The 20,112-nt window shown below is 42.4% G+C and overlaps 1 long non-coding RNA gene and 1 pseudogene across 1 annotated transcript; both read right to left on the bottom strand.

Annotated features, from left to right (window-relative positions):
* Positions 1–10,708: 10,708 nt before the first annotated feature.
* On the bottom strand, positions 10,709–11,692 carry LOC119064356 (mitotic checkpoint protein BUB3-like; annotated as a pseudogene).
* A 2,303-nt stretch (positions 11,693–13,995) lies between these two features.
* On the bottom strand, positions 13,996–16,106 carry LOC128627509 (uncharacterized). Its single transcript, XR_008391707.1, has 3 exons — positions 15,979–16,106; positions 15,437–15,727; positions 13,996–14,276 (listed from the first exon to the last, which is right to left on the bottom strand). It is a non-coding gene; the product is annotated as an uncharacterized LOC128627509 (long non-coding RNA).
* Positions 16,107–20,112: the final 4,006 nt, after the last annotated feature.

Below are 20,112 nucleotides of genomic sequence, written 5' to 3' on the forward strand. Positions count from 1 at the left end.
GTGGTTGCCTCTCATGTGTCCTCTACTGGGGACCTGGCCTGCAACCCAGGCATGTGCCCTGACTGGGAATCGAACCAGCGACCTTTTGCTTCACAGGCCCGTGCTCAATCCACTGAGCTACACCACCATTCCCTTAGTCTTAAAGGAGTTATTCTTTTTCTCATTGAATTTATCTGATATTTAAATGATATTTTAAACTTTTATTTATTGTGTCAAATATTTTCTCTCAAAGTGAAGGACCAGAAAAGCTAGACAAAACATGGTTTTATACATTGATACATTATTTTTGTTAGCTGTGTTGCATTTAAACAGAGATTAGGTTTATTACAGGAGCAGTCTTGAAAGCAGTTCTTTGCTCTTATTTTGCTGTCAGAGGAGTTGGTTAGTACATCCTCTAATACATAATACAACCTCTGAGTTCCTTTATCTCACATTTGAAATGCAGAGACTATGCATGTTAAGTTAGCCTTTATATTAATCAGTTCTCAGTGTGTATTTACAACAGGTTTATTATCCATTATCGTAATTTTCTCCAAGCAACTATTCTTGGTCGCTGTATACTCTTGAAGTTTGAATCCCGAGCCAAGGGAAAGACACTAGGTCTGCTGGTTTATTCATTCATTCAGCAGATATTTATTGAGCAACTCCGGGTGTGGGAGGCATTGGGATGGCTGACTGGGATAGGCATGGACCCCTTCCAAGAGAGTCATGGTCTTAGAACCAGTAAGTGGGTTGTTGTGAGGACTGAGAGGGTCTACCTCAAAGAATTGTTGGAGGATTCAATTCATTAATTTGTGTCAAGAGTTAAGAAGAAATACTGGCACGTAGGGCCAGATAAATGTTAGTCACTCTTATCAATCTTGGAAGACAAAAAGGGGCTTAGTAGTGAAAGTACAAACTGGACAGTTTTGGTTGAAATCCTGACTCAACTATTTACTTATTATGTAACTGTGGGCAACATACTTCTCTGGGCCTCAGTTTCTTCACGTATATGATTGAGATAATAATGCTTAGCTCATAAGAGGTTTTGAGGATTAAATGAACCTGCCTCCTAAGATGGAGCTTATATAGGTTAAGTGCTAAGAACTATGCTGAGCAGATAGAAAGCATTCAATAAATGTTAGCTGAATAAAAAAGAAGTACTTATAGACTTCTGTGGAGGCACAGAGATGAAAGCAGCAGTCTGGCTGCCTGGAGGAAGGTAGGAGAGAAACCCGAAAGTTGCAATGAAGGTGTTATTTAGAAACCCAACCACAAGCAGGAGTAGGATTGTCCAGGAAGAAGGAGCCAGTGAACAATGAGAAGGCTTGGTGTGTGGAGGAATAGTGAATAGCTCTGCATGTGTGCGAGTTAGGGTGGCTGCATGGTGGCCTGTGGTTTGCAGAAGAAGGCTGGAGAAGTAGGCATAGCTCAACTCTTCTGCATATTCACTACCTCCAGCCACACTGGCCACCCGTGTTTTTTCTGCCTCCTGGATCTTTGCCCTTGATATTTCCTTTGCCTAGACCTCTTCCCATGACCACTTCTGTCTCATCTGTTGGGCAGCATGAATGTCACCTCCTCAGAAAGGCCTTCTCTGACATCCACCCCTGCTCTAGGACTTGATCAGAGCACTCTGGTTATTTCTTTAGCAACAATTTCATGTTTACCCAATCCATAATTATATTGCTTATGTGGTTGTTTATCTCTTTGTCTCCCTCACTAGGATAGAAATTCCGTGAAGGTGTAGACCATGTCTCTCTGGTTTATCATCATACCTCCACACTTAGCCAGGTTGCATAGAAGCTGGTATGTAATCAACACTTAGTAAATATTTGTTGAAAGAATGAATGACTAATGAAGGATCTGCCTTGCTCTGCTAAGTACCTTCAACTGTTCCTGTAGGTGTTCTACATGGCAATGTCATGATTAGATTTCTGTTGTAGAATAACTTGGTAACATCACAGCAGGTGAATAGATGGGGGATGAAATTAAAGACCAAATCTGCAGAGACAGTGGCAGTTGTCCAAGCAGGTTAAGATGAGCATCTGTAAGTGGCCAGGTCAACAAAAAAATCCAGCATCCCTAAAGCAAGCAGAAGGAAAGAACTAATAAAGTCAGATCAAAGCAGAGTATTGTTTACTTGTATTTGGTCTTTGTTTCAGAAAATATTCTAGGCCCTGGCTGGGTAGCTTAGTGGGTTAGAATGTCATCCTGATAACACCAAAGTTATAGGTTCAATCCCAGGTCAGGGCACATACAAGAGTCAACCAATGAATGCATCAATAAATGAAACAACAAATGGATGTTTCTTTCGTAACAGGGAATAAAAGCTTTATATTACTTTGACTTACCATGAAATAGAGTTAGAATAAAATGTACTGATGGATTTATAAAGAGAACTCACACACTGACAGTTTCTTTGTAACCACATTGCAAGCACTTGTACTAGTTCCTGCTTGTACAAGAAATGGCTGTGACCATGACTTTGTGTAACACAGATCCTCCACCTGCAGGAACTTGGCTGGCAGTGACCAGCTCCAGGAAGCTGACATTAGAAATCCATCTCAGGACTAGCAAGGACACTGCCTGCATGTCACAGCCTCTCCCCTGGTCTCTTTGTTCTCCTTGTCCCTCTCCCTCCTTATAAAACTGCTGCCTCCACTGAGGTGTTCAGATGGGCTTTGAGACATGAGTCCCCCATCTTCCAGGTGTCTGGCACCTGAATAAAACCACTTTCCTTTACATCACCACCTGCTGCTTGAGTACTGGCTTTTGAAGCAGCAAAGCTGTGTTCAGTTACTCTCTCAAATCAATAAATAAAAATTTTAAAAAATACCCAAGATGACTTACTTAAATGTATATAGTATAATATAATATAGTATAACTAATATAATAAAGTGTAAGACAAGTGGATGAGGAACTTACAACAAAAGGAGAGGAAAAAGAAAAAGTTGGAAATGAGATTGGGCTTTGAAATCTGTCCTTTTGCTAGAGGTGGGCCATAAAATTTATGTTTTGGTGTTCTGTTTTTCTCAGCATGGAGAGAGACAGAATCAATTACATAAGTTCATGTGATAAAAATTGCAGTATATCCATACAGTGGAGTACTTACTACTCAGCAATAAAAAGAAGTGGACTATTAATGCACATAACAACATGGGTGAATTTCAAAACAATTATGCTGATTGAAAGAAGCCAGACAGAAGGAGCCATACAATCTATATGATTTTGCTCCATATAAGTTCTAGGAAATGCAAAGTAATCTATTGAAAGACAAAGAAGATCAATGGTCATTTGGGGATGGAGGCAGAAGTAATGAGGTACAATAGATTATAAAAGGCAGGAGAAATTTTGGGGGGTGTGTGGGAAATGTTTCTTATTTTGGATTTTGGTGATGGTTTCATGGGTATAAGCATATATCCAAACATCATTTTATATACTTCAAATGTGTACAACTTATTGTGCATCATTTATACCTCAATAAAGCTGTTAAAAAGTTGAAGTAGACAAATATTTGCCATAATATAGCTCAGGTAAGTCTTTGATGAGCATGAAGGTATTTCAGAAAGTAAAAATAAAGTTACTTCAATAATTTTTAAAAATTAAAAAATATCATAATCTCCTTTTATAAAATATAGACATATTTTATACAATTTGAAACTTCTGAAGTCATGTTAATGTACAAGACATTAGCATCACCTTAATAGGTCCCCTTTGAATTTATTTGAACCCAAATGGAAGCTAAAGAACAGATTCCTTAATTACTTTGGAATTTAATGCTGCCCTTTGAATCCAAACAGATATCTTGTCAGGGTATATCAGAAGACTCTAATAGTAATGAACCTGTGATGACCAAGGGTAGTCACAGGGTAAATTCATTGCTTAAATGATGAATGCCTCAAGCAGGATGTACATCTCCCCTATGCTTCCCTGATCCCGACAGGCATAAAAACTATGCTCCCTTGCTATCCTGTGTTGAGAGGGAGAACCTCTCAGATGCCAATTTAATTACCATTATGGCAAACTTTCCAGAGACTCTTTTCTGTAGGGTAATATATTTTTTTAAATTTATTTTTTAGGCCCTGGCTGGCGTAGCTCAGTGGATTGAGCACGGGCCTGCGAACCAGAGTATCGCAGTTCGATTCCCAGTCAGGGCACATGTCTGGGTTGCAGGCCAGTTCCCAGAGGGGGACGCATGAGAGGCAACCATACATTGATATTTCTCTCCCACTCTTTCTCCTTCCCTTCCCCTCTCTTGAAAAATAAATAAATAAAATATTTAAAAATTTTTTATTTTTATTTGTTGGTTTTAGAGAGGCAGAGGAAGGGGGGAGAGAGAAGAGAGAAACTGATTTGTTCCACTTATTTATGCATTAATTGGTTAAGTATAGCAAATTCTAAAAAAAATTATAGCTAATCAATTCAACAATTCTGAAGAAGAAAAGTGTGTGTGTGTGTGTGTGTGTGTGTGTGTGTGTGTGTGTGTATCTTAGGGACCAGAAAATACTAAAGGTTGGAGGAATTTGAGCATGCAGAACTGCTTATCATAAAGTGAAAATGATTATAATTGTACTGGTTGTTCTGTCAGGACTTCCTTTAGCATTATATCCTGTAATCTTCCCAACAAAGTAACTTCCCAAAGTAAATATTGTGATTGTGCCCATATTATAAATACCTGGGGGGAAGAGCTAGGTAAGTAGTCTACAGTCACTGCTAAGAAGTGGGAGAAGTGAGATTTAAGCTCAGGTTTCCCTGACTCCAAAGCCCAGAGTCTTAATCCACATGCTGATTGTCTCCAGTGGTCTCTTTATGGCTATTAGAAGTAGGCTACAAATTTAGGGGTAAACTACTTAAGTGGTAAAAGCAAAGAGGGAGACGTGATTAGACATGTACTGTCCCTGAGATACAGAGAAGTCGATTGACTAGTCTAGAGCAACACAACTTGTTCTGAGGGAAATGGCTGGTAAAAACATACTCTCTGTTCTTACAAAGAGTATGCTCTATGATGAATGGAGAAAGCCCACCACTGCATCCCTCCTGTGGAGAGAATCAGGGAATTTACTACAATAAGATGAATGACAACTGGGGGTCAAATGTAGAGCATAGCGACTGTAGTTAACAATACTGTGCTGTACACTTGAAAGTTACTAAGAGTATAGACCTTAAATGTTCTCACCACACACACATAAAAGTACCTATGTGAGGTGATTGGATGTGTTAAGTAACCTTATTGTGTTAATTATTTGTATATATACACGTATTTATATTACATACACATATATGATATGTTGTATACCTTACACTTACATAATTTGTCAGCTATATTTTAAAGCTGAGGAAAAATGAATTTTACTATAGCTGTTTCCTATGATGACCCCTGATGTAGACTTGTGCCCTGCTGTTCTATAAGAATCCAACCCAGTTTGTCCAAAATCTCAGATGGCATGGCTTGGAACACGGGTAAAAATATCTAAACTAGATGGGCCACATTCACATTAATGGTCAATCCACCATTAATACATTGTCTCAAAAGCAGTCTTTGTCAAGGGTAGAACAGCAGTGAGTTGCTCCAGGAAAAAATCCAAATGTCTTAAGGTATTCAAGTTTGTCCTCTGTTGCACCCACACAGATATCTCACCTAATCAGTCATCTGTGTCCCCAACACACAGCCCAGTTGAACGACTTGGTGCCTGTCTCAAAGTAGCTTATCATCCAACTAAATAGGAAACGTAAATAATAACTCTAATGCCCATGAGAAACACTATAAAAAGAGTTTATTAGAAACAATGGTGGCATAAACGGTGTGCTCAGCCCTAGCTGGTATGGATGGGGGACGTTTTCCATGGGAAGACCTCTGAGCCGGATTCAGCAGAATGCCGAAGTAAGGTTTAAATCTCCTAACTCAAAAACTCAGTTCCATGCATGCTGAGATCCACACAGGTAGCCATGGCTTTGAGGTCTCCCTGTTTATTGGGAGGCCACCCCCACCTCACCATTGTTGGATGTCAAAGCCATGTAGGTAATAGTTTTTCTGTCTTTTCTGTATTTGGGCCTCCAAGCCCCAAGCCAAACATAGTGCAATCTAAAATGGGCATGTTCCATTGCTAAGGAATCCAGGAACTCAAATTACATCACTCACCACTTGTCATTTCCCGGCATCCTATGACATCTAGAATAAAATTCAGGTTCCTATGGCCTATTATTCCAGCATGGTCAACACATGCCTCCCTGTCAACTTCAACACCCTCCACTTCCCCTTTAGTCACCTGAATCCTGTATGCCAACCTTTTATCCATCTTGTTGGAGATGGTCATCAAGAGGATGTGACCTTTGGTTGACCCTTGAGCTAGACCAGAGCAATCAGAGGCTCTTCCCTCAACCCCTGTCTTTGAAATGTATGGTCCACGCACTGTTCCTGCACTAGGAGCCATTTCAAGGACACCTTGAATTGAATACATGACTGAACCCAGTTCAAGCCTGTATATAAACTTTGAAGATTCAGGCAGGCAGGTGCAGAGATCTACTGGTCTTGCTGCAGCTAACATAAGTCTCATATGTAAGTTCCCATGCTTATTACAGCTGCCATCTACCAATCTGAAATGGTCTGCCTCTTCCTTTGGTCTTTCCCTGCCCTCTGTGTACAGGGGCCGGTTTTGAATTTCACCCAGGGAACCCCTAGAGTTTTGAACCAACACGTCCCCCAGACATGGCAAGCTCACGCTGGTCTCGGGACTTGTGCTATCCCTTCTGCTTGACTGTTGTTTCCTTTTCCTCATCACTCAAGTCTCAACCCAGGAATCCCTTCCTCAGAGAGGTCTTCTTCGACTGTCCTGTCATACTGCACTGCATTATTTTCTTGCCTTTAGAGCACTTACCTATCTGATATTATTTAATTTATTCATATTTTTATCCCCTGTGCTTTGGAAAGTCCATGAGGTCAGAGACTGTGTTATTCATGGCTGTCCAGAGCAATGCCCAGCACTGGGTAGGTGCTCAGTGAGTGTCTGCTGCCTGGCTAACAGAACCCTCTCCCAGGCTTGCCAGCAGAAAGTGTTCCTTCGGCAAATGGGTCCGTGTTGGGCTGCAGGAGAGGGCACTGTGGCACAGGACATTGTGACACAGGACAGTGTGAGGTTTCCTGACTATGCTGGAGGAGACCTCCAATACACAAATGTTCTCTCTCAGACCCCAGGGGACATCAAAGGAAGACAGTGACTCTTTTGGTGCAGAGAGGCCAGCCCTTACTCCGAAGAGACAGATCTTACCCATCATCAATAGTAGCCCTTATCTGGCTCATTGGGAGCCCTGCTCACCCCCCTTCCCTGTGCATCCCAGAACAAAAGAAAGTGAACAAATGGGCTGGATACTTGAAGCCATGATGGTGGACAGAAGGGCTTAAAGTACTCTGTCCACAGTACTGAGAGCATCAAAGGCCATGGTGTCTGGATTAGTGTGGGGCAGAGAAGCAGATACCCAGAGAAGGCGGATGCAAAAGGGCTGGATCACCAAGGGGCAGAGTGGAGGTTCTGGCCCCAGGATGGCTCCAGAGAGACTCCAGGAGCACTAAAAAACAAGGTGTTTCTAGAGGAAAAGGAAACTTTAACCTGTTTTGAGGTTTTTCTTTTTTTAAAATAACAAAAAACCAAACTTTTGTTATTAGACATCAATTAAGGTTAAGGCTGAAAACAGGAACAGTTATGGCTCACTAAACCATACCTATTAGGTCCTAAATAAAGTGGAATAGGAATAAGGCAAATATATCTATTAATCCCCAAATGGAGAAACATACCATGTCTATGGATTGAAGTACTCAACATTATTAAGATGGCAATTCTCCCCAAATGGATTAAATTTTATGCAACCACTTAAAATCTCATCAGGCTTATTTTTTATTGGAATTAATAAGCTGATCAAAATTTATATGAACATGGAAAGGAACTAGAATAACCAAAGCTATTCTTGGAAACAAAATGAACAAAATTGGATACTGACATGATTTCAAACTTAGTGTAAAGACACAATAATCAAAACTGCATGGTGCTGGCATGCAGGAAGACATGTAGATCAACATAAAATGAGTCCAGAAATAGACCTTTCTCATTTATTAACAACTGATTTTTTTAAAGGTACTAAGGAAATGCAATTGGGAAAGGATAGTCTTAAATGAATGGTACTTGAGCATTATCTATCTGTATGCAAAATAAATAAATAAATAATAAACTTACACCTTTGCCTCACATGGTACACAAAAATTAACTCGAGATGGAGCATAAACTAAATATAATGAAAACTATAAATCAAACTAAAAACAAAATTTTGTGACCTTGAGTTAAGCAGAGACTTTTTAATTATGACACACAAATGCAATCATAAAAGAAAATAGTGATAGATTTGAATTAATGAAAATCAATCTGCTCAAACCCTCATAGAAAAATATGATATAACATATTTGCAAATAAGACTCTAAATTCATTAGGTGGTTAAATACTATTTTCTTGGGACATCTCCAAGGACTGTGGCCAGTTTGAATGGAGGTTTTTTTTTTTTTATTATCTGTATTTATTTACAAACATTTATTTCCACAGTGGAAATGAAACCATCAGGGTCAAAACTAATTCTCAAAAGTGTAGTCACTGTCCTCCAATTTTGTTTACCCTAATACCTTTAATGCAGCAAACCATCAAACCAGCTCACGCACTTAAGTGTTCATTTAAAAAAAATCAATAAAAACCTCTTATCCATTATTTTCAGGTTCTTATAATATTAAAATTAACATTTCCCCTGGTTTTGTTAATACTAATTAATTCACCATTAAGGAATACAAATTGTTTTATTATCATCAACATGGCACTTAAGTAAATGGAATCTTTTTTTTTCTTTCCAATTGTGCCATTTCTTTTTTTTTTTGTACATTTATTTTATTTTTATTTTTTAAAACTTTTTTATTGATTATGCCATTACATTTGCTCTATTCCCCCCCTCCATTCCCCTCCACCCTGCATACCCCTCCCCCACCATTTCCCCCTTTAGTTCATGAACACGTGTCTCAAATTCTTTAGATTCTGTATTTCCCCTACTATTCTTACTCTCCCCCTATCTATTTTCTATTTACTGTCTATGCTACTTATTTTCTGTACCTTCTCCCCCCTTCCCCTCCTCCCACTCCCCTGTTGCTAACCCTCCATGAGATCTTCATTTCTATGGTTCTGCTCCTGATCTAGCTGTCCTCTTAGTTTGCTTTTGTTTTAGGTGTGGTTGTTACTAACTGTGAGTTTGCTGTCCTTTCACTGTTCACCTTTTTTATCTTCTTTTTCTTAGGTAAGTCCCTTTAACATTTCATATAATAAGGGCTTGGTGATGATGAACTCCTTGAATTTGGTCTTATCTGAGAAGCACTTTATCTGTCCTTCCATTCTAAATGAAAACTTTGCTGGGTAGAGCAATCTTGGTTGTAGGTCTTTGGTTTTCATGACTTGGAATACCTCTTTCCAGCCCCTTCTTGCCTGTAAGGTCTCTTTTGAGAAATCAGCTGACAGTCTGATGGGAACTCCTTTGTAGGTGACTGTCCCCTTATCTCTTGCTGCTTCTAGGATGCTCTCCTTCATTTTAATCTTGGGTAATGTAATGATGATGTGCCTTGGTGTGTTCCTTCTTGGGTCCAACTTCTTTGGGACTCTCTGAGCTTCCTGGATTTCCTGGAAGTCTATTTCCTTTGTCAGATTGGGGAAATTCTCCTTTATTATTTGTTGAAATAAGTTTTCCACTGGTGGCTGTGCCTTTCCCCCTTCTGGTACCCCTATAATTCGGACATTGGAACGTTTAAAGATGTCCTGGAGGTTCCCAAGCTTCTCCTCATTTTTCTGAATTCTTATTTCTTCATTCTTTTCTGTTTGATCATTTTTTTCTTCCTTCTGGTCCACTCCCTTGATTTGAGTCCCAATTTTCTTTCCATTACTATTGGTTTTCTTTGTATTACCATTCATTTCAATTAGTTTAGCTTCCATATGTTTCTCTAATTTGTGACTAAAATCAACCAGTTCTGTAAGGATCCTGATAACCAGTGTTTTGAACTGTGCATCTGAAAGACTGGCTATTTCTTCATCGCTTAGATCTATCGGTTCTGGGGCTCTGAGTTGTCCTAGAGCCATTTTTGGTCTATTCGTGCTGTTAAGTAAGCGGAGCGAAGCCTTAGTTGTTTACCAGGACGAGGCGACCCAGGTCGCTGGTTTGTGACGCTGTGTGTGGGGGCATGGTCAGAGAGGGAGCAATGGCGGTCCTCTCCGCTAGCCCAGCCCGTCCAGTCACACCACTCGCCCCGGGGTTGTTTATCCGATGGATCGGGAATTGTGCGAGTCTGCTGCCCCGCGCAGGCTTCCCTTCTCACTGGTTTCTCCGCACGCAGATGCGTGACTGACGGACCGCAGACAGCCCGCCACGCCTCTTCCCTGTGCGCTCCCATAGCTAGCTCGAGATCAGCGCCTTCGGCTGCACTGCGCACCACCCGGGAATTTTTCCTTGCTAACCTGCTCCGCTGCTGGCTTCGCTTCTCTTACCGGTTTAGCTGAGCATTTAGTTGTCTTTGGGCTCCGTATTGTCGATTTTCCGTGTGGCTTGGTTGTGATTGTTGTTAAAAATAGTTGTTCTTAGATTTGGTTGTGCACAGAGGCATGGTGGTTCCTCCACCTATGTCTCCATCTTGGCGGAAGTCACCCTAAATGGAATCTTGTTAAGTACACGGTGACTTGGGTTTTGTTTCTGCATCTGTCACTTGGTGAATGAAGGTACCATCTTCAGGATGTTCTATGTCATTTGTTTCATACATATATGATGATGCTATTGCAAGCATGGTCCCATCGTTACTGAAGGCAAGCGATGAGATGCTGGTGGGGTACTAATGGAACTGGCACAGTCGCTTTTTGTTAAATGGATCCCAGATATTTACAAATACATCAGAACCACCTGTGGCAAATGTATTGTGGATGTTGTGAAAGGAAATGGCATTGACTGGGTAAATCTGCTCAATGTTATTTTCTTTTAGTCTGTGATACTTGAAAGCATACTTCTTCTTTACCTCAGTGCTTGGGTCCAAGTATTCAACTGCCACTCGGCCTTCAATAGAGCTCAGTACATAACCCTGCTTGTTTTGAAATGCTGGAATGCAGCGAGTCTGGTACTTCAGGCTGGACTCCCGGCACTGCTGCACATAGCCCATGTTCCACAGATCCTACACCAACACTCTGCATCCCGCAGTGCCCACAATCATCCTGTCTCCAGACACTGAAAGGGTATACACCTTTTCAGGCTACAAGAAGGTCCCAGCATTACAAGGAGTCCTGGGGTCCCACAATTTAAGTGTCTGATCCCAGCTCCCAGTAACCATCACATTAACTTCTGGACAGTGTTCAATACATTGGATAGGGGCATCATGGGTTCCAACAAGATTTTCTTGATCAGTGTTGAAATCATGCATTGTCAACTGATGATCTAATCCCCCATTCCAGGCATGTGTTGGATCTTAGAAGGCACAGTCCAGGATGGCGCCTGCGTGCTGGTACCTGAGCCACATGGAGTTGGCTGGCAAATCGTAGAGGCGCACCGTCGTGTCCCAGGAGGAGATCAGCAGGAACTGGGAGGTGTTGGGACTGACCTTCACTGAAGAGATGGTGTCTTCAGGTGGCTGGTTCAGCTCGAACTCGTTAGAGCCGGTCATCTTGCTTTCTCTTCAGAATCGACGTGGTCACTGTTAGCCAGCACCTGGCTTCGCTCAGAGCACTCCTGAATGGAGTTTTTATTATAATGCTTAAGCATTAGCCAAATATTTCTAGGACTTAGACAGCTGTGACTACATTTACCAACTCAGAGATCTCGGCTGGCTTTTTTCAAGCCTCTCTATCATTTGTTTGGTTTTGCTTCTTTCATTCAACCAATTCATTACGTGCCTACTGTGTTACATGCATAAATCAAGGCCCTGAGGACATAACAAGAAGCAAGACAGAATTTCTGGTTCCTGGAGCTTATTTTCTAGTAGAGAGACAAAAACAGAAACAAACTTTATATGTTAGATAATGATGAGTGCTATGGAGAAAAGTAAAGCAAAGATGAGAGAGATGTGTTGCACCTGTTTTTTTAAAGTAATTTCTTAAAGACTTTATTTACTTTTACAGGGGAAGGAAGTTGAGAGAGAGAGAGGAAGAGAAACATTAATTGTGGTTGTCTCTCATGCACCCTCCTGGAGACCTGACCCACAACTCAGGCATGTTTGATTCCCCTGACTGGGAATTGAATCGATGACCCTATGGTTCGTAGGCTGTTGCTGTACCCACTGAGCCACATCAGCCAGGGCTGTTGTAGCTATTTTAGATAGAATGATGTCCTGCCTGAAAAGGTGAACATTTGACCAAAGACCTGCTTGAAGTTAGGGAGCCTGGCATACAAATACAGAACAGGGTATTGCTGCGGACCAGCCTCGCCAGGAGAGGGGAGGGGGTGGAAATGAGTCAAGGACGCAGGGAGTCAGGTTGGAGAGGTCTCAGCATCCCGCTGAGCCGAGCCCCGAACTCCGTTTATTCAAGGCTTTTATTACAATTATGGGGAATAAGCAGGAGGGGGCCGCACCCAAGCTAGTTTCTTTGTCCTTTCTGCAAAGCTACTCCACGGAACAACAGGGGAACACAGGGTGCTATCAAAACTTCCCTGTTTATCAAGCACCGGTGCATGACCTACCCTTCTACAGGGAAACAGGCTGTCTAGCTTATGCTAATAAGTTCTTGGGAAACCTATTATCTACCCACAGCAGGTTCCAGGCAGGGAGCCAAGCAAGGTGGAGAGGAACTGTGCCACAGGCCGCGGCCTTGCCAGCTGGTCCTGGCCCCCCCCCCCCGCCCCCGGCTTTGCCAAGGGGGGCTTGTGGCGCATCTCCACAAGCAGTGGCTATGCCGGCTAGTCCTGACCCCCTGGCTTTGCCATGGGGGGCTAGTGGCGCCCACAGGGTATGGAGACAGATTCCAGCAAAAATAGAACTGGAAGAGAGCTTGGGGAGTTAGGAATGTGAAAGATGGTGTGATTGGAGCACAGAGAAAGGGGACAGTGTGGATGAGCTGGGGGTGGGGAGAAGTGCAGTTTATGTGTGGAATGGTTTACAAAGGCCATAGTAAATAGGTTAGATTTCATTTTAATTTTGATGGGAAGGTCCCTTGTCTGTCTTGTTCACTGTTATCCAGGGCCATGCATAGTATTTAGCATATAGATATCAGTTTATCCAAATTGATCTATGGATTTAATGCCAATCACCAATCAAAACATTTTTAAAATTTTTTGTGCTGTGTGTGTGTGTCAGGGGAGAAGCTCATTGCCAACAAAAGGGAGAAGTGTATGGGTGAGCCAGCATGTTAACGAGGAGCTCCTCACACTGCTATCTAGGACCAATGAAAAAGAATGGGGCAGGTGGCAGTTTCACTCAGTGGCATTTCAGCAGGGTAGAGTGCAGTGGAACAGCTCCCCCAGTCCCATTTCTTCCTCAGCAAGTACAAGAACATAGCAACTTTAGCCACCACAGGAAGCATTGAGGTCATACACAAGAATAAAATGTCAAGGACAAAAGAGTCCTAATTTGGAAGGGGTAGGACAAGGCATCTGGGGGCAGAGGCCAGGTAACTGGGGAGAGAATTTGAGATCCTCTAGCACCATGCTCCTTTTCCGTCCCTTCCCTGATTTCTCTGTATTGACTCCAGAGACACTCTTGGCACTCAGAGCTGTGACCTCTGGTTGCCCAAGTGCTTCTTGATATCTAACTGATACCTGCAGAGGGCTGTGAGGGCGCTGTTGGGAAGGCCGGTCTGTGCCCCTCCCATGGGCAGCCTGGGAGAGAAGGCCCTGTTTGGGGGCATTGACAGACTGTCTAGAAACAGGGGTGTCCAACCTGTGGCCCACATGCCCCATGGGCCCAGGATGGTAATGAATGCGGCCCAACACAAAATTGTAAATTTACTTAAAACCATTTATTTACTCATCAGTTTTCATTAGTGTTTGTGTATTTCATGTGTGGTCCAAGACAGCTCTTCTTCTATTGTGACCCAGAGATGCCAAAAGATTGTAAACCCTGGTAGATATTAATGACCCAGGGAGCCCTGGCAGGGCAGTGAACAGGAGGAGACTGGGGCAGGGGAGGACCTGGGCATCAGCTGGAGGCCTTCTTGGTCCTCTTGATGGCAGCCCCTGTCCTTGTGGCAGAAGCAGAAACCCTGAGAGCCGGCAGCTTCGCTCGCCCTCCGTGCCATTTTAGGTAAGAGCAACAACTGTCAATCAAAATTTTAACAGGATTATATGGAGAACTTGAAAAGCAAATCTGAAATTTATATGAAAGTGCCAAGGGCCAAGAACAGACAGGACACTCCTGAAAGAACAAAACATCAAGGGTTTATTACATTATAAAATTATAGTAATTAAGATAATGTGGTTGGCTTGGGATTAATGAAACAGTAGAGAGCTCAGAGAATGAGCCATGTATGTATGAAAATCTAATATATAAAGAGTGGGGAAAGGAGGGTCTATGGTCCCTGGACAGTTATTAAAAAGTCAAAATAGATCTCTACTCTGTACCATGCCCAAAACTAAATTCTGGGTGGATTCAAGTCTAAAATTTCAAAGCCAAAACTTTGTATTTTTTAGAAGAAAATGTAGGCAAATATTTTTATGACCAAAGTAAAAAGGTTTGTGCTGAGACAGGAAGGGAAGGAGAAAGAGTGGGAAGAGAGAAACATCAATGTGTGGTTGCCTCTTATGTGTCCCGCACTGGGGACCTGGCCCACAACCCAGGCATGTGCCCTGACTAGGAATTGAACCAGCCACCCTTTGCTTTATAGGTCCATGTTCAATCCGCTAAGCTACACCAGCAGGGCTAGTAAATCTTTCATAAATTCCACTATATTAAAATTAGTGACAAAAGTTAATGGTGCCTCTACAAATGCTCAAAAAACAGAATTAACCCCCAGCCTGTTGGTGGTAGTGATATTGGTATTAAGATAAATTATATCAACAGGGGGAGAAATCAGGCCTTTCACATGAGCAGAGAAATTTGGAGGCACCTCCTGTGGACAGGGAGGCCAGTCCACCCTGACCTCTGTCAAATGCTTTTCCCACTTAGAAGTAGCTGGAGTTTCTGTAGGCCTCTCAAGCTGTAGCGTACAAAATGGTGCCTTGAAGAGCTTGAGCTGGTTGCTGCTCCCACAAGGATCTGTATGACACCAGGGCTCCTGCCCCCTGGTGGTCGATTTGGACTCTGCACACGCCCAGGAGCTAAACAGAATTCTGTCTGTTGGGAGCAGTACCAAGTACTATGCATCTCAAGCAGAGAAAAATCCTATCTGAAAAGCACATTTACATAGGAAGCCTTCATTGTTTCCTCTCTTATGCTTTCATATTTCTAGCAGTCCTGTCCCAAAACATGGTAACTTACATACAGTGCTTTGTCTTGCATGCAGTGGAGTTGGCTCCAGCTTCTGGCAATTCTGTGAGTGAGTGATGTCCACAATGTCCTGTCCTTAGCAGCTCTGCTCAGCTCCTGTAGACTCATGCCTTGGCCTCTGTTATGGAGTCAGTCTGTCACATATTTATTTGGTCTTCCTCTTTTCCTGCTGCCTTCTGCTCTCCAGGCATTGTTGTCCTTTCCAAAGAGCCCTGCCTTCTCCTGATGTGCCCAAAGTAGGACAGCTTCAGTTTGGTCATTACAAAAAATAATTTTTATTTACTTATTCAAAAAAGAGAGAAAGGAAGGGGAGGGGGAGAGAGAGAGAAAGAGAGAGAGAGAGAAACATCGATTAGTTGTTCCACTTACTATTTTTTAAAAAATATTCATCAGAGGACATGTTCATTGACTTTACAGAGAAGGGAAGGGAGGGAGAAAGGGGGAGAGAAATATCAGTGGGAGAGAGAAACATCAATCAGTTGCCTCTCATACACACCCTGACCAGGGACCAAACCTGCAACCTAGGCATGTACCTTGACTGAGAATCAAAACCAAGACCCTCCAGTTTACGGGATGAAGCTGCAACTGAGCCACGCCAGCCAGGGCTGTTCATGCATTCATTTGTGGGCGCCACTAGCCCCCCATGGCAAAGCCAGGGGGTCAGGACCAGCCGGCATAGCCACTGCTTGTGGAGATGCGCCACAAGCCCCCCTTGGCAAAGCCGGGGGGGGGGGGGGCCAGGACCAGCTGGCAAGGCCGCGGCCTGTGGCACAGTTCCTCTCCACCTTGCTTGGCTCCCTGCCTGGAACCTGCTGTGGGTAGATAATAGGTTTCCCAAGAACTTATTAGCATAAGCTAGACAGCCTGTTTCCCTGTAGAAGGGTAGGTCATGCACCGGTGCTTGATAAACAGGGAAGTTTTGATAGCACCCTGTGTTCCCCTGTTGTTCCGTGGAGTAGCTTTGCAGAAAGGACAAAGAAACTGGCTTGGGTGCGGCCCCCCTCCCTGCTTATTCCCCATAATTGTAATAAAAGCCTTGAATAAACGGAGTTCGGGGCTCGGCTCAGCGGGATGCTGAGACCTCTCCAACCTGACTCCCTGCGTCCTTGACTCATTTCCACCCCCTCCCCTCTCCTGGCGAGGCTGGTCCGCGGCATTCATTGGTTGGTTTCTGTATGCACCCTGACTAAGCATCAAACCCACAACCTTGGTGTATCAAGATAGTGCTCTAACCAATTGAACTACCTGGTCAGGTCTAGTTTGGTCATTTTTGTCTCCAGCAATGTTTCAGGTTGAATCTACTCTAGGACCTGAGGCAGAATAGAAAGAAATTAAGAAAAACTCCCAGCAAGTGGAATGAGGAAGGAGTGGGCATCTCAGGCCAGTAAGCCAGGTAGGTCCTCTCACCAGAGCCCCCATCTTTGAGCATGATCAAAGGGAAACAGCTCGTGGCAGGAAAACCCCTGCAGTGGTCCCGAAGTCAACAACCACTAGGACTGGCTAAAACCAGATCAATCCAAGATGGAGGAAAAATTGACCAGAGACAGACCCCAAAGCTCATTATACCATCATTATAATCAAAACTAACACCACAAGTAGAAGAAGGCCAAGGGGGTCTATAGCCATGACACTTCTTGAGCAAACCATATTAGGAAAAAGAGCCCTTCCACCAACCAGCAGGTGGAGTCAGAATCTGGCACCACAAAGTAGAGAAAGGATACCCTTGGAAACGCATAAAACCCTAAGAATTGACTGATGCAATGTGCACCTCACGAGTTTGCCTGCATCTACTCCAACATGTATTTCTGCTTCTTTCACACTAGTGCATCCTAGCCTCTTTTTCTCTACCTGAATAAAACTTGCTTTCACTGTCATTTGGACTCATTCTCAAAAATTTTCCCGCGTGAGTCAAGAGCATGGAGGTCCCCTCACCATGCCTGGGCAGGACACAGAATTGGTCTGGTGACAGACCCACCCAATTTTTTACCTTTTGGGTGGCCCAGATGATCTGTAGAGCTCTTTTCCAACACCATATTTCAAATGGATCAAAAAGCAAATTGGACACACTATACTGTTTTCGGATTCCATTTTCTTAAAATCCTGTACAGATTTGCTAGGGTTTTTGTGTTTTCCTTTTAGAGTCAAGTATTGCATTTGTTCCTCTATGAGCACATTGCATACTAATCTATTTGTCCACATCCTGAGTCACCAGAGACCTCATCATGTCAGTTTTAGGGGCCTTAACTGGAACCAAATACTTACTTAAATTTTTTAAAAATCATGGTAAAATTTACATAACATAAAATATATTACTGTTGTCATTTTTAATTGTTCAGTTCAATGGCATTAAGGACATTGATATTACTGTGCACCGTCACCAACATCCATCTCCAGAACTCTTTCTCATCTTCTCAAACTGAAACTCAGTACCCATTAAACACTAACTCCGCATTTCCCTTTCCCCAGGCCCTGGCAATCACCATTCTACTTCCATCTCTATGAATTTGACTCCTCTAGGTACAAAAACGCCCACTTTTGATTTTCATGGGAGGGCTTTTGTAATGTAAATTTGCTGCTATATTATATATACATACTGTACAAATGATAAAGAATTGTTCCCTTTATAGTTTCAGCCTAGATTGAAGGCATAGGTAGATATGCTTTGCTTCCTTGCACAACCAAAAGAAGGATAATAGCAAATTTAAAAACAAAAACAACCAGAGTTGCCAGAAAATTGAACTGTATGGAAGTCTGACAACCACAGACTTAAAAAAGAAACACTCATCCAGGCTGGTGTGCTGAGACAAGAAAATATCACCCAAATGAAAGAACAAATCAAAACTCCAGAAAAAGAACTAAGTGACTAGGAGATAGCTAACCTATCAGATGCAGAGTTCAAAACACTGGAAATCAGGATGTTCACAGAAATGATTGAGTATGGTCATAAAATAAAGGAAGAAGTGAAGGCTACACAAAGTGAAATAAAAAATACACAAGGAACCAACAGTGAAGAGAAAGGAACCAGGATTCAAATCAACGATTTGGAACAGAAGGGAGAAATAAACATTCAGCTGGAACAGAAGGAAGAAACAAGAATTCAAAAAATTGAGGAGAGGCTTAGGAACATCTGGAACAACTTTAAACATTCCAACATCCGAATTACAGAGGTGCAAAAAGGAAAAGAGGAAGGGCAAGAAATGGAAAACTTACTTGAAAAAATAATGAAGGAAAACTTCCCCAATCTGGCAAAAGAAATAGACATGGAAGTTCAGGAAGCTTAGAGAGTCCCAAAGAAGTTGGATCCAAGGAGAAATCTGTCTTGGTGTCAAGACACATCATAATTAAATAACCCAACATTAAAGATAGGAAGAGAATCCTTTTTAAAAAGATTTTATTTATTTATTTTTAGAGAGAGGGGAAGGGACGGAAAAAGAGAGGGAGAGAACCATCGGTGTGTGGTTGCCTCTCATGCACCTGCAAATGAAGACCTGGCCTGCAACCCAGGCATGTGCCCTGACTGGGAATCAAACCTGTGACCCTTTGGTTTGTAGGCCTGCACTCAATCCACTGAGCCACACCAGCCAGGGGACGCATTTTTTTTTTACACCCTCACCAGAGGGTATGTTTATTGATTTGAGAGAGACAGGGAGAAATGTCGATGTGAGAGAGAAACATCCATTGATTGCTTCCCATACATGTTCCGATAGGGATTGAACTCTCAACCCAGGCATGTGCCTTGACTGGAAATTGAACCCACAACCTTTTGGTGTATGAGACAACACTCCAACCAACTGAGTTACTAGGCCAGGACAAAGAGGAGACTATGTTTAAAGAGCAAAGTAAATAAAACTAGCATTAGAGTTCCCATTTGCTACAATGAAACTGGAAGACAGTAGAACAATAGCTACAAACTGAAGAGAGAAACTGCAACTAATAGCCAACAATCCTATTACCAGACAAAATGTCATTCATTTTCCAGAGCAAAAGAAAAAATTATAGACACTCCAGGGCTTATATATTGCCCATGGATCCTAGCTGAGGAAAAAATTCAGACATCTTTAATCTATTGATAATTATACTATAGAAAAAAAGGTTTCAGTATTGGGTAGATGAAGAGTAAAGTGCTTGTTGTGGATAACTTACCTTCTAATACATATATTTATGTCTAAATTCAATAAACATTTTGAGCGCCAGGCTCAGCAGCAACTTTTGGAGCTGACAAGTATGGTTATGACACTAATGAAATAAGAAATACACGGTATAGCCCTGGTTGGTGTATCTCAGTGGGTTGAGCATCATCGAGCAAATCTAAAGGTCACAGGTTCGATTCCCAGTCAGGGTATATGCCTAGGTTGTGGGCGTAGTCTCTAGTTGGGGGCGTGCAAGAGGCAACTGATAGATATTTCTCTGTCACATCAATGTTTTCTTCCTCTCTTTCTCCCTCCTTTCCCCTCTCTTGAAAAATAAATAAAATCTGGACTTCTGGCCAAGATGGAGGCATAGGTAGACACACTGTGCCTCCTCCCACAACCAAAATAAGGACAACAAAAATTTAGAAACAAAATAACCAGAACTGACAGAAAATTGAACTGTGTGGAAGTTGAACAGCCAAGGAGCTGAAATAGACACATTCAACCAGACCAGTAGGTGGGGTGGAGTTGGGAGGC

Source organism: Artibeus jamaicensis, unplaced genomic scaffold, assembly GCF_021234435.1.
Source record: "Artibeus jamaicensis isolate MK-2021 breed Jamaican fruit bat unplaced genomic scaffold, CSHL_Jam_final contig_419, whole genome shotgun sequence".
Taxonomy (NCBI): domain Eukaryota; kingdom Metazoa; phylum Chordata; class Mammalia; order Chiroptera; family Phyllostomidae; genus Artibeus; species Artibeus jamaicensis.